General features: G+C 50.3%; 1 protein-coding gene across 1 annotated transcript in view; it reads left to right on the top strand.

The window, feature by feature from the left end:
• Positions 1-15,361, top strand: part of LOC135222598 (calcium permeable stress-gated cation channel 1-like) — a 208,668-nt gene that overhangs the window by 112,947 nt on the left and 80,360 nt on the right.

Raw genomic sequence — 15,361 nt, 5'->3', positions numbered from 1 at the left:
TTTAAGAGAAGAATCTCATCTGGCAGTGTCAACCATTAAAGGTTATAGGAGCATGTTATCAGCTGTGTTTAGGAATAGGAGCCCGAACATAGAGAATGACAAAGATTTGCATGACTTAATTAGATCATTTGAAACTACAAAATTAAGAACTTCTCTCACCCCTTGTTGGAATCTGGATGTGGTTCTCAAATATCTTATGTCTGAGAGATTCGAACCTCCCGATAAAGCTACTTTCCGGGACTTAACTAGAAAATGTATTTTCTTAATAGCTCTCGCCACTGCGAAAAGAGTGAGTGAGCTGCAAGGCGATTGACTCAAGAGAGGGGTTCAAGAAGGATTCGGCTGTATTGTCCTTTAAGCCTTTATTTTTAGCTAAAAATGAAAACCCCTCGAGACCTTGGCCTAGGACTTTCGAAGTAAAAGGGCTTTCTCAATTAGTTGGGAATGAAATGGAAAGAACATTATGCCCTGTGAGAACTTTGAAGTTTTACCTGCAGAAGAAGAAGCAGTTGCAGGGTTGCAATCAAAGTTTATGGTGTGCAGTTAAAGACCCTAAAAGAGCGATGTCAAAAAATGCCTTAGCATTTGTTCCGATACGTAATACAAACCATCGGTCCTTTAACAATAGGAAGTAGCTAGGGGCAGCTGGAACGGTCGTAAGCTTCGAACAAGGGGAGAACGGTAGTTAACTGCTTGTCCGACAGTCGCGCGCCGCGCGCCTGGGAGGTAAACAAATCACTTTTGCTTTCGGCCGCGGGTGTGAAGGACGTGTTCGTCATCGCTCTCTGCCCGCTTCATCGTCGTATGCTTTGTTTATATTGTGTTTTCTACTAATGGTTTGTTTGACTTGAAAATGAAACTGTAAGTACACTGTTTTCATTTTCATTACTTAATTATGAACCAACATGGAGCTATCGCCGTAGATGCGGCGATTTCCCCTCTTTTCATGATTTGAACCCTTGAGTTATGTCTCGGTGCCGAGGGCGGGCGCGCTCGCGCCGAGTCATGTATTTTGGGCGAAAGTGTGTAATTGCAAAATGTAAGTACTCTTTTCATTATATTTTTGCCCTGTGCGTTCGTTGCCGAGAGCGTGATTGCGCTCGGCACGAGCCTTTTATTTTGTATGATAGAATGCAATGAAAGTGGATTCGCAATTGCAGTATTCTTTTCATTTATTTATTTGCATAAAATTTAATTTGGATCAATTTTCGCTCTTACCCGGGAATTGATCCTTACGATTATTTTCTGTGAAAGTGAAATCGCAAGTGCAGTATTCTGTTTCATTTTCATATATATTTTATGATAGCATCATATTATTTGGATCAAGTTTCCGCTCTTACCCGGGAATTGATCTTTTCCCCTTTAAGTTCTATGAAGTGAATCGCAAGGGCAGTATTCTGTTTCATTTTCATATTACTTTTCACTGCTGTGCGGGGGTAGGGGAAGCGAAGGTCTGCCAGGAAGTCGTCGGAAAGCTCTCCCGCGACTCCCTTGGTATCCGATTCTTCTTCTTCTTTCCTGCCCCCCGCTCAGCTTCCTCGTTGTATTTTGTATTTGGGGTCTTCTTGCGTTCGGGGTGGGGTGGGGCATGTCTTCCCCCCGTGCGTGAGGGAACCCCTCTTACTAATCTATCTGTGCTACCGCAGGTGCTACATCCGTGGGAGACGACCTTGGACAGGTATGGACCACCGCGGCGGCAGGGCGTGCCTAGCATCCACGGGCTGCTGCAGCGTCTAGCGAGGTCTGGGGCGGTCTCCACTACTACCACGGCCGCTTATGCTGCTCCCCCTCGCCTGGTCTACACTCCCCATGCTGTGTCGGTGACGCCGTCTGCCGCTACTAGGGCTGCCGCCGTACCGAGGGGGGGTGTTGCCTCCGCCGCCTGTTTTCTTTGTGTTGCCTGCCCCAGACTTCCGCTGTTCCAGCAGCTCGCCCCCGGACCGGCCGCCAGTACCCAGGTTCCCACTGGCTGCCGATGATTCTACGAGGCAATCGCTGGGCCTGCCGTACCTGCCGCTGATGTGATTCCCGCTGCTGGCTTGGCTGTCCCTTCTGGGTCTACCGTTGCCGCTGTTCCTGCCGCTCCTGAGCTGGTTGCTGTTCCTGTCGCTCCTGGTTCCTGAGCCTGTCCATGCTGGTCCTGCCCACAGTGTGTCTTCCCCAGTCCCAGGTCCTTCCGGACAGGTGCAGTCGGTCCGTGTTGCTTCGGCAATAGCCCCGGCTCCGGCCTGGATGGAGGACCTGACGACTGTCCTGCGTGAGCTGACGAGGAAGAGGAAGAAGAGGAAGGTGTCATCTTCGTCTTCATCGTCTGCTGCTGCCTCTTCCCCTTCGACTTCTAAGGCCCATAAGCCGAAGAAGAAGAAGGCTGCCTTCCCCCCTAAGAAGTCTCCTTCGGGAACTTCTAAGGGCCCGTCCCACCCCGGTGGGACGGGGGGTCCTTCTGCTGGTCTTCCTGCTCCTTCGGGAGCGGGGCCCGTCTCCCCTTCCGTAAGGAAGAGATAGACGGGGACCAGAGGAGTACCAGTTAGCGCTGGTACTTCCTCGCCTGGTGCTAGCGGCGATGCCGCTACGCCAGGTTCCGGCTCAGTCTCTCGTTCGCGAGAGATCCCGAGTGTACGTTCTCCCTCGGGAGACCGTGCAGCCAAGTTTCGGCGCCAGAGTTCACTCGGCGCCAAGACGCGGCACGGAGCATAAGGCTGGTGAGAGCCGCTCAGGTGACTCTCACCAGGCCAGCGGCCGCTCTTGCAGCGACCAGCTGGTAACCCGGGTTTTCCCCCCTAAGAAGGCTCCTTCAGGACCTTCTAAGGGCCTGTCGCACTCCGGCGATTCGGGGAGCTCTTCTGCAGGTCCTCCTGCTCCCTCGGGAACAGGGCCCGTCTCTTCTTCTACCAAGGAGAAGAAGACGGGGACCAGAGGAGTACCAGCTTCGGCTGGCACTTCCTCGCCTGGTTCTAGCGGTTCTGCCGCTAAACCAGGATCCGCCTCGGCTTCTCGTTCGCGAGAAGTACCGAGTGGACGGTCTCCCGCGGTGGGAGACCGTCCAGCCAACAAAAAGTCTGAGAAAGTCTGACGGGCCCGAGCTCGCTCGCCGTCAAGACCGAAGCGCGGAGCAGAAGACTGGCGAGAGTCGTGCAGACGACTCTCGCCAGGCCAGCGGACGCTCTCGCAGCGACCAGCCGGCTGCTCGGGCTGACGTGACGGTCTCCGACCGGCCACGCGCTGAGGCGAGGAAGGGGTCCCCGCGGCCGTCGGTACCACAGCGGCTCAACGCGCCAAGAGGACGCTCACCGGTCTCACCGCGACAGCGAGCCTAGCAGGTCACCTGACCGCCGCTCCCACAGGGACCGGGCGGATAGGGGGACCAGCAGCAGCTCCTCTGCACACAATCGGGGTCCCTGGCACAAACGGGAGAAATCGGGGCCCCGTATGTTTCTTGGTCCCCAGCCGTTTCCTGGGAAACGGCTCGACTAGGCCTGCAAAGTGGCGGTCGCCTGCAGCCCTCCAAGCCCGCTGGTTCTGCAAGCGAGCGAAAGAGGAGCGTCATGTCTTCCTCTCCCGTGCCTGCAACTTCCTCGGTTTGCACCAGGAAGAGCGAGGCACAGCGGGGTGATCGTGAGGGGCATACCCCGCACGATCCCGTCACGACGCCGTAAGTACCAGGTACGATCTTCGGACCAACCAGGACGTACGAGCAAGTGGCAGGAGGAATCCGAGAGGGGTCTATCGCAGTTCCTCCTCCTTAAGGGGGAGGTTCTCGGAATGCTCTTGTTCGAGGGGCTTGACGGTCCTACTCTGCAAGATGCTATGACTTCCGAGATCCAGAGGAACTTTGTCGAGGTTATGGCGCTGATTCGTCAGCGCAACGACCTCGGGGAAGGATTGCCGCTCCCACCAGCAGAGCCCACGTCTCTGCTCGAGTCGTTTTGGGGCCCGAGAGGGAACCCAAACCGACGATGGGTCTGCCGCGATCAGAGCTTGCCGATTCTGTCTTGAACCAGAGTCTCTCGTCTCCGGACAAGAAGGCTCTCTCAGTTCTGGCCGGTCGATCAAGCTACTTCCACCTCCTCTACTGCGACAGCGGCGTTTCTACGTGTCTTCGGACACCGTATTTAAATACTCCTTCGGTCCTCCTGAGAGGTTTCGACCTCGACGAGGACTGGATTGAGTCGGAGGACGGTATCGGCTCTCTCCTGTCAGGTGTCGATCAGCCCCACCCAGACGACGTTCACAGTGGGGCAGACCCTGACCTACAGTGAGAGTTCGTAACCCTCCTCGGGAAAACGTTTTCTCCTGACGATACGTTTTCCCAGACTCTGAGAGGCCATCGCCGCAAAGCGATGGCTGCTCCTACTCTTCTCCAACTGCTAGTTCCACTGGGAAGGCGAGCGAGTATCCAATTCCTCCCCCATTCCCTCTCTCCTTACGGCTACGAGGGAAAGGGGAGGGATTCTACAGAGATTTCTCTGTAGGATCCCACGTTGGGGACTGCGCTACCGGGGGGGCCGGGGGGACCTTCGGGTCCTACCTGACGTAAGCCCCGGTCGTTGAGGAGGGATCCTGCCCCTTTCTCGATTTCTACGGGAATCGAGAGGACCACCAGCCGATATCGTTTGACGAATTCGGTGGGGGTTTCGCAGACTGCTTAGAATTCTACGGAATTTCTAGTGCATTCAGAGTGTTCGAGTTTTTTACGATCTCCAAACACTTAGGCGAGACCACGGTCCAAAGTGAGCGAGACGAGAATCCCCGATAATTGTTACTCGATAATCGGGAACCTCACCTATGCTAGAATTCCTGGAATTTCTAGCATTGGGAAGAAGACTGCTGCTGAAAGAAGACTATCTCACAGTAGGCGACCAACCTGGAATAGAGAAGAACGGACGGGAACATCCAGTTTGGCTTGAACTATCGTCTTAGTTATTCTGTTCACCATTGAAGCTTTCCTTCGAGGAAGACTTCTCCTCCACTCTCTTTGATAGAGATCGAAGGTGGTCGATCTCCAATCCTTATTTTGTTTTCTTGAAGGAAAGAATTTAGGATGGAGATCGTTGTTCAGAATCCTACAAATATACTACGTATATTAACCTCGCGACATGATTCTGCTAAGCAGTTGAATTGTCCGAGGGGTAGGCGCATATCCTAGTTAATCTAGGGATTGCGACTTAGACGAGAAGTATTCTAATTGAACTGCAACTCGGGGTTGCCTGCAACCTCCCAGGAGTTTCCAGTTTCAATTTTATATACTTATGGTTTTGTCACGACAACACCATTTCAACTTTTATATTTATCGAAATTCCTTTCGCCTGAATATAATGGCTCGAGCATATCTTTTATGCTCGGTGGTTCTAGCCGAACGCATTCCTTCGTGGAATAATGGATTACCTGGCAACTCAGGATGACGAGTCAGCGAGAGCTCAGGCTCAGCTACTGCGTATTGAACTGCCTGATAGCAGCTCAGTATCAGCTGGGCCTCCGAGATGCACGGTCAGTTATGTCTCTCTCTCCCCTGCTTTGATTGACTACCGAACCGTATCTCTGCCCAACAATCATGGACTTAGGTCTCTGATTAATGGGGATTCTCGCAATAATGAAGGACCATCTACTGCTGTGACGCTAGATTCCATCGCCTTCGACATTGCGAGAATTTTCAACAGAGATATCTCTTAGACTCTTTCATCTTTCTGTTTACCGCACGGTAACAGAAGTCTGTACAAGTCTCCCGCTACATCGCACTGCGATAATGCGAATGATTTTGCAGACATCCGAGTTTGTCTTCAAAATATCTCTTATTCGTAGGTGTACAATTGTTCATTGTTCAACCCGAATTAACAGATGTGTCAGAAGACATCGCCTACTCTCCGACCTGACAGCTCTACTTCCAAATGTTCAGCCCATGAGAAGCAGTTCTTCAGGCGGCTTTTCCCTGTGTTTTCATTACTGAAGAACGCCCCGCTTTCATTGCAACTACGACTTCTCACCGGACAGCAATGAAATAGCGGTTAGCGTTTTCAGTCATTTGTAAGCACAGGTTATGAATCTTGAGAATCCTTCTCTTGATTCGTCTGTGAAGACGTAGGTTGCATTCAATATCTACCTTTGTCTTCAACGGCACATAGTGTTGTTTCTCCTTAGCTGAGATTCAACAACTATGAGATGGCAATTGACTTTCGCCTGTTGGGCACATGCCTTAAGAGAATCATCACCTTGCTGTCCGGCATTGGTGACAAACAAATACATTATTTATTTGGTCTCTCGGCATAACTCTTTAAAGGCGAAGGTCACGTGACTTACTCGGATGCTTTGACAACTTGCCTCCTACCGAACGCAATCAGTCGGCAGCTGTCAGAGCGCCCGAGTCAGTTATGAACTACGCTGTTGACTTAGTTCGGTTGTTACAGAGCAATCATTACTTCGTTTTAATAGCTTGTCACAGTACCCATACCATCGACACCCACCATGGAGTGTCGGTGTCCTATCCACTACCGAGAACTTCGCTACATGGGGATAGGAGGATGCGAGAGACTTCGTGGCAAACGGACAGACCAGTATGGGTACTGGACATCACCGAAGTAGAGAAGAGGGATAGGTCATGCGACTATTCCCTTCTTTTCCTCTGAGGAACTGCATGACTTCTCCTGCGAAGTCAAGCATCCAGGGGATGGGGATCCGTGACGCTCGATTTCGTACCGAACTTCGTAGCGAAGACTCAGAACCCTTCGGTCCCTGACGATTGGTTCGAGTCGTTCACAATCCCCTCCCTAATGGACTTCACCGCCTTCGATGCGAAGGAGATGCTGCCTTGTCCGCAAGAACTTCTCCGTGGCGCAGGTACTGAAGGCAGGGGTCTGGTCCAACCAGACCACATGCCCCTCCTTCTACCTTCGGGATATTGCCCACAGGTCCTTGGATCTTTTTCCTTGGGACCCGTGGTGGCTGCTCAACACATTGTGTAGCGAACCCAGACCCTCGCAGGCTAAACAGCATCGAGTCCTGGTGTGACCGTAAGAATGGATGAGTGAATGAGAGTGTGACTGGCTCCTCTTCCCATCTTTTTCTTCCCCTCTACCTGTGGTTAGAGGGACACGGTCGTCACCCTGCTGTATAAGGACAAGATGCAGGTGAGCTACTCAACAGAGCCCCATCTTATCCCTTTCACTAGGGATAGGAGCGTATATCCACCACTTCCTCCAACAAGGGGGAGGAAGTGGATGCCAGCTTGAGACAAACCCATACTTTATGTTGCCTCTTGCAAACAGGAACAAGTTCTTGCTTGCTGGTACGAAGAGATACGCTTGCCTCTCTCTTAGTACTCGGCCCAGAGGTCTGACCATTGATCCTGCGGTGCACACCCCGATCAATCGGACAGAGGCTTGGATCCCTCCCTCGCTCTTACGACCAGGGAGGCATTCCAGGGATGGACGAACACCAGTCTGTTCATCAAAAGACTCAGATTCCTCCCACCAAGAAGTGAGTCTTCCTATTGTTAAAGGACCGATGGTTTGTATTACGTATCGGAACAAATGACAATTTGTCGAAAATTGCATTTTTCCTAACTATACAAACCTGAGGTCCTTTACATATAGTCCCTCCTCATGCCACCCCTCACTCTGCGTATTTTGCATGGGCCAAAAGCAAAAGTGATTTGTTTACTGTCGGACAAGCAGTTAACTACCGTTCTCCCCTTGTTCGAAGCTTACGACCGTTCCAGCTACCGCTAGCTACTTTCTATTGTTAAAGGACCTCAGGTTTGTATAGTTAGGAAAAATGCAATTTTCGACAAATTGTCATTTTTTGTTAGAAACATTATAACTGAAGCCCACATGAGTTGTGATAGTGAAGCATATAAGACCTTAAGGGTAAAAGCACACGAAGTACGTGCAGTCGCTACATCATTGTCGTTCAACAAGAACATGTCAATGAAGAACATCTTAGCGGCCACGTATTGGAGATGTAATTCAGTGTTCGCCTCACATTACTGGAAAGATGTGAGGGTAACATATGAGAGATGCTTCTCTCTAGGACCTTATGTATCAGCGGATACAGTGCTGGGGAAAGGAGAGAAGACTGATCCTTAATATTAATTTTTGTCCTTATATTTTATATAGTGTGATTTTAAAATTAGTTGGTGTTGAGTTTTTAGGTTGTTTGAAAGGTGTTTGGGGATAACCCTTTCAATCATATATACAAATCCAAGGTTAGGATCGGGTGATCGGGATCAGTTTTTTACTCCTTTATATGCCAAGAGGCATAGGTATATTGTCATGTAAGTGAATAAGACTCCAGTGACAATTGCCATTAGGTTCTGTTGAGTAAGTGGATAAGACCCCATTGACAGTCCTTTCAAGAGTTCTCAGCCATAGGGCACACCCTCGCTGAAGCTTTTGAGGCGAAGCAGACTTCTAAGCATGAGCTATGAAATCTTCCGCCTAAAACAGGTAGGAACTAGGGTATTGTTATTTAACTTGTGTTACCTACAACATATGTTGTTTACCTATCAGGTCAGTAATTAGCTGTCTCTTGCCCTCCGCCAAAGGTGCCAATCAGCCAAGTATATATCTGACAGGGAAGTTAAATGTATGAAAATGATATTGTTATTGTACAATAAAGTTTCATACATAGTACTTACCTGGCAGATATATACGATTGTATGGCCCACCCAGCCTCCCCTCAGGAGACAGGTGGAAGAGAAAATCTGGCTCAAGATGGTAATAGTTCCTATTCCTGCCACCCAGCGGCAGGCGGCGGGATCACCTGACCTACCTGTAGTGTGTGCCGCGAAATTTGAATTTCTGTCGGGGACGACGGAGTCTATAGCTAAGTATATATCTGCCAGGTAAGTATGTATGAAACTTTATTGTACAATAACAATATCATTTTTGTACATTCAACTTCCCTGTCATATATATACTTAGCTTTAGACTCAGTCATTCCCGACAGAAATTCAAATTTCGTGGCACACGTTACAGGTAGGTCAGGTGATCTACAGCCCTGCCGCTGGGTGGCAGGACTAGGAACCATTCCCGTTTTCTAATCATATTTTCTCTGTCGCCGGTTCCGACGACATCGTTGTTGGTTCTGCCTGACCTGATATTCATTTTTCATCGCCTTTGATCTTCTGGACTGTCTTTTTTGGTGACGTACTGGATTGTTGGTTTGGCATACGTTTTAGTGGACTGTTTTTTGGATTTCGTTTGCATTTTTCTTAGAATGTCTGACTGTAGTTATGCAATTAGAGTATGTGTGAATGAGGGTTGTAGCATGAGACTACCGAAAGGTTCGGTAGATCCTCACACGGTATGCAAGCGGTGCAGGGAGCATGAATGTTCTTTCACTAATATGTGTAAGGAATGTAAGAATTTGAGTGAGGAGGAATGGAAGACTTTAACTTCCTACTTAAGGAAGTTGGAGAAGGATAGGATTAGAAAAGCTTCGTCACGAAGCTTAAGTAGATCTCGTTCTAACGAGTTAGTTAGTGAAACGGTATCCCTTATCCAAGATGTAGTTATTGCATCCTCCCCATCAGTATCAGCTCCTCTCTTCACAGAACCCGCATATTCGTCTTTGGAAGTTGTGGATTTGAAGGCTGCCCTTAAAAGGATGGAGCTCAAAATGTGAGCATTGGAAGGTAAGCACAGTGCAGTGGATAGTGATTTCAGTGTACCCAGTGCAGTGGCGGGGGCATCTGATCGGCTCTGCAACGCTCCCAGGCCTAGACCTCTTCCAAGCTCCCTAGGCCCAGAGGAGAAGGAATGTCAAAAGCCTTACGGAGGTTGTGGAGGATCCCCACTGATCAGGCGTCCCTTCGGCAGGATCTGTGTCGTTCCAGACTGCCAGGGATCGCCGTTGCAAAGGCATCCTGAGAGAGTGCTTCTCGTCTTCAGATTCTGCGTCGCCCAGGCGCGGCTGGAGCTCTGCCGAACAGTCGAGGCCTTTGAAGAGGAGTTGGAAAGCGCCTACCTTGGATTCCAGCCATGAGCGCTTCCCAGAAGGTTCTCCTGTGATTAGGAAGAGAACCAAGAGAGCCCTGTTTTCGCCAGCTTTCAACAGGGAGTCCCCTTCTCCCTCCAGGCCTCCTTCTCCTCCTTCTGACAAGGAGTGGGAAGATCCTACAACGAAGATTCTCCGTAACTTGCAGAAGCAAATCTCGTCCCTTGTAGGAGTTCTTTAGAAGGATCCTCCACGCAGGAAGGACACTTCTCTTCCCGTTAAGAGGTCCTCTCGTCCCCTGGACGTTCCTAGCTCCAAGCTCCTCTCTACAGCTCCTCGTTCTAAGAAGAGATCCTGCGATCCGCCCGCTTCTCACTTGTCTCCTCGGAAGCACGAGGCTTCGTCTTCTTCCGATCAAGAAGCGCCACCCAGCCGCGAGGCGCCAGCCAAGCGCGAGGCTCTTCCCAGGCGCGAGGAGTCAGCTAGGCGCGAGTCACCAGACAAGCGCCAGTCTCCAGCCAGCAGCCAAGCTTGGATCCCCAGCCAGGTGCCAGCCGCTTCCCAGCCGCTCGGCACCAGCCAGCCGTGAGTCCCCGATCAGGCGCGAGTCTCTTCCGGGCGCGAGCCTTCTTCCAAGCTCGAGGCGCCAGTCAGACGCTTAGTTTCTTCGGAGGGAGAGCCTTCTTCCAGGCGCATGCCGACAACCAGGCGCGAGGATCCTTCCGAGCGCGAGCCTCTTCCCAGCCGCGAAGCTCCTGCCAGACCCGAGGCTTCTTCCAAGCGTGAGGCTTCGGTCAGTCACAAGTCTCCTAACTACAGAGAGAAGTTTAGCAGACGTTATCCTCTCTCTTTTCTCGATGTCCCGGACGGACACGAGACTCCTTCTAGACGCTCTGAGCCTGTTAGCCGCGAAGCTCTCCCTAACAGCTCCGTTCCTGATTGCAGAAAGACGTCTTTTAGACACAAGACTTCTCCCAGCTTAGAGGAATCTTCCAGGCGCCAGTTCAAAGATCTCCGGATTTGGAATGCTCTTCTTCAGACAGGAGCCCCTCTCCTCGAGAGCAGAAGACGGTTGAACGAGACATCTCCTCTCTTCGTAAGTTCTCTCCTTCGGTTGATCGCTCTTCCCATGCAGAACGGCAAGGCAAGAGCTGGAGGAGATTTCCGACGAAGAATCTACGAGGGTAGTGGCGCTATCAGACTACAAGACCTTAGCGGCTTTGCTTATTTAGGAGTTTGGAGACTCTCTCAGTCCGACCCCCCTCCTTCTCCTCGTTCTTTGTTTACAAGCACAAGGGCGACGAAATCCTCCTCCTTCCTGAAAATGCACCCGGCCATTTCCATGAAGAAAGCCCTCCAGTCGGTAGGGGCTTGGTTCAGCTCTAAGGAAGAAGCAGGGAAGACTGTCTTCGCCTGTCCTCCATCCAGGCTTTCAGGAAGAAGGGGCATTTGGTATGAGACTGGGGAAGCCATGGGACTGGCTCTTCCTTCGTCTGCAGAAGCGAATTTCTCCACTCTAGTGGATTCGACAAGGAGACATGCCCTATCTACAGTCAAGACCACATGGGGTATGTCGGAGATGGACCACCTCCTCAAGGGATTATTCCGTGTCTTGGAAGTCTTTAACTTTCTGGACTGGTCCCTTGGGGTGTTGGCCAAGAAGACATAAGAACCGGACTTCCTTAGCCCCGAAGTTCTTCACAGCGTCTTGTCCTGTATGTACAAAGCTGTCCAAGATGGATCTGGAGAAGTAGCCTCCCTCTTTGGAGCAGGTATACTTAAGAAGAGAGCAGTTTTTAGTTCTTTATTAACGAAATCTGTATCTCCAGCTCAGAGGGCGTCTGTTATACGCGCCTCTGTCGAAACAGCTTTTCCCTTCACAGTTAGTGAGAGACATTTCTCACTCACTCACTGAGAAGGCAACCCAGGATCTCTTAGTCCAATCAGCCAAGAAGACTAGACCTGCTGTGCCACCTGTTAAGAAGGAAAGTCGTGCTCCTCAAGCGCCCTTTCGGGGAGGTCCTTCTTCGCGATCCGCCTCCAGAAAGAAAGGACCAGTCAAGAGAGGGAGGTCATCTTTTAGACCTTTCAAGAAAGACAAATGATTTGTTAGTCCTCCAGACACCAGTAGGCACCAGGCTGCTGAAGTTCTCGGAAGCCTGGGCTGTGAGAGGGGTGGACAACTGGTCCCTCTCAATCCTCATCCCCTTCAAAGACAGACCACCCTTGACTTCGACTCCAAGGGAGTTGTCTGCAAAGTACAAAGACCCTGTCCTGCGAAGAACTCTCCTTCTCCTTGTGGATCAGATGTTGGAGAAGGGGGCCATCGAATTAGTACAAAATCCCCACTCCCAAGGCTTTTACAATCGCCTTTTCCTTGTTCTGAAAACCTCAGGGGGGTGGAGACCTGTAATAGACGTGAGCGCACTGAACCGATTTGTGGAGGAGAGGAAGTTCTCTATGGAGACCACCTCTTCGGTTCTTGCGGCTCTACGTCCGGGAGATTGGATGGTCTCCCTGGACCTTCAAGACGCTTATTTTCATGTCCCTCTGCATCCTTCATCAAAGAAGTTTCTTCGTTTCATGATCCAGGGGAGGATATTTCAGTTCAGGGCTTTGTGCTTCGGCCTTTCTACGGCCCCCCAAGTTTTCACGGGCCTTATGAAAAACGTAGCCCGTTGGCTGCATTTGAAGGGGTTGAGCATCTCACTTTACCTGGACGACTGGCTCATCAGAGCCAAGTCAGAACAGCAATGTCTGGAGGACTTGTCTACAACACTAGACCTAGTACGGTCTCTTGGACTTCTGGTGAACCTCGAGAAATCCCAGATGATCCCCAGCCAGAACCTTGTCTATCTGGGGATTCAGATGAATTCTCGGGGTTTTCGAGTTATTCCATCTCAGGAAAGGCTCGATCGAGGCTTAGAAAAAGTCTCAACCTTCTTAGGGAAAGAACGAAGCGTAGCGAGGGAATGGCTGAGTCTGCTGGGGACCCTTTCCTCGCTGGAGCAGTTCTTTTCCCTGGGGAGGCTCAACTGGAGACCTCTGCAATTCTACCTGCAGAGGGTATGGAATCAGAAGACAGGAGAGCTGTCAGACTCCTTTCCGATCCATCTGGAAGTGAAAACCCACCTTGCTTGGTGGTTGGTTCCACTCAAAAGGAACATAGGTATGTCCCTGTCGATTCAGAACCCGCACCTAGTGTTGTTCTCCGACGCATCGGAGACAGGCTGGGGAGCAACACTAGGAGCGAGGGAAGTGTCAGGCACCTGGACAGGGGAACAGGTGTCCTGGCACATCAACTCAAAGGAACTTTTGGCTATCCATCTAGCCCTAAAGTCCTTCGAATCAGAAGTCAGAGGCGTGGTAGTCCAAGTCAACTCGGACAACACCACGGCTCTGGCTTACATTCGAAAGCAAGGAGGGACCCACTCTTTCTCCCTCTACAAGTTGGCAAGAGATCTGCTGATTTGGGCAGAGGAACGAAGCATTACTCTCCTTACCAGGTTTGTTCAAGGAGAAAAGAACGTGAGGGCGGACCTATTGAGTAGGAAGAACCAGGTCCTTCCAACAAAGTGGACCCTCCACCTAGAAGTATGTCAAAGGCTTTGGGACCTGTGGGGAAAACCACAGATAAACCTTTTCACCACGTTCCTCAACAAAAGGATGGACAAATTCTGCTCGTCGATCGAGGATCCGAGAGCCATAGCAGTCGATGCCCTCCTCCTAGACTGGTCGGGCATAGATGCTTACGCCTTTCCCCCATTCAAGCTGGTGAGGGAAGTAATAAGAAAGTTCGTGGCCTCGACGGGAACGAGACTGACTCTCATCGCTCCCTACTGGCCCGCACAAGATTGGTTCACAGAGGTACTGGAATGGATAGTGGACTTCCCCAGATCTCTTCCTGTAAGGACAGATCTGCTCAGACAACCCCACTTCGAGAGGTTTCACAAAAACCTCCCCGCTCTCTCCCTGACTGCCTTTCGACTATCGAAAGACTCGTCAGAGCGAGAGGCTTTTCGCGAAAGGCTGCCAGCGCGATTGCCAGAGCCCGTAGGTCCTCAACCTTATGGGTGTATCAGTCGAAGTGGGAAGTCTTCCGAAGATGGTGCAGGTCGAAGAAGCTGTCCTCCTCCAGTACCTCTGTGACCCAGATTGCTGATTTTCTTCTCTTCCTGAGAGAAGAATCTCATCTAGCTGTATCTACGATTAAAGGATACAGAAGCATGCTTTCCCGCTGTCTTTAGAAATAGGGGCCTAAAGATAGCGGAAGACAAGGATCTTCATGATCTTATTCGGTCCTTCGAGACATCCAAGAACAGGTCCTCACTTCCACCTAGTTGGAATCTTGACGGGGTCCTCAGATTCCTTACTTCAGACAAATTCGAACCTCGTCATCAGGCTTCCTTTAGAGATCTTACGAGGAAATGCATTTTTCTCTTGGCCCTTGCGACTGCCAAGAGGACAAGTGAACTCCATGCATTGGACTCTAGTGTCGGATTCAGAGGAGACTCGGCAATATGTTCTTTTAAGCCCTTATTTCTGGCAAAGAACAAAAACCCTTCAAAACCTTGGCCCAGAAGTTTTGAAGTTAAAGGACTTTCCCCCTTGGTAGGGAGGGAAAGGGAGAGGTCTCTTTGCCCAGTCAGGACACTCAAGTTCTATCTTCAGAGGAAGAAACAACTTAAGGGTTGCTTAAAGAGTCTCTGGGGCGCGGTAAGGGACCCCAGGAGACCCATGTCTAAGAACGCCCTGGCCTTTTTTATGAGAAGTGTGATCTCTGAAGCACATGAGAAGTGCCATGATGACTCCTTCAAGCAGCTTAGAGTTAAAGCACATGAGGTGCGAGCAGTTGTGATGTCGTTATCTTTTCATAGAAATATGTCAATGAAGGACATTCTAGCTGCAACGTACTGGAGATGCAACTCTGTCTTTGCATCCCATTACCTGAAGGATGTTAGAGTTACGTACGACAAATGCTTCTCTCTAGGTCCATACGTATCTGCAGATTCGGTGCTGGGACAGGGAGCTGATACTGATCCTTAATTAGTTTACTTAGCTTTTTAATTATTTAGTGTTGAGTTTTTAGGGTTGTTTGAAAGGATGTTCGGGGATAACTCCTTTCAATCTTAGTACTAACCTGGGTGTTAGGATCAGGTGGTCAGAATCGGTGTTGTGCTCCTTGATGATGCCATTAGGCAAGGAGTTTTGTCATTTAAGTGGATTAGCACCCATTGACAAAGATCCTCAGGCTCTGTCGAGTAAGCGGATAAGACCCCATTGACAGATCCACAAGAACTCATAGCATGAGTTCACTACCTCGCTGAGGCTCTTGAGGCGAAGCAGGCTCCTGGGCAGTAGCCATGAAGTCTTCTGCCTAACCAGGTAGGAACCAAGGTTTTTGTGTTTACCTACAACATATGTTGTTTTT

Source organism: Macrobrachium nipponense, chromosome 20, assembly GCF_015104395.2.
Source record: "Macrobrachium nipponense isolate FS-2020 chromosome 20, ASM1510439v2, whole genome shotgun sequence".
In the NCBI taxonomy this organism is placed as follows: domain Eukaryota; kingdom Metazoa; phylum Arthropoda; class Malacostraca; order Decapoda; family Palaemonidae; genus Macrobrachium; species Macrobrachium nipponense.
Note: the sequence above shows the minus strand (reverse complement) of the source record. Positions and strands in the feature narration are given on the sequence as shown.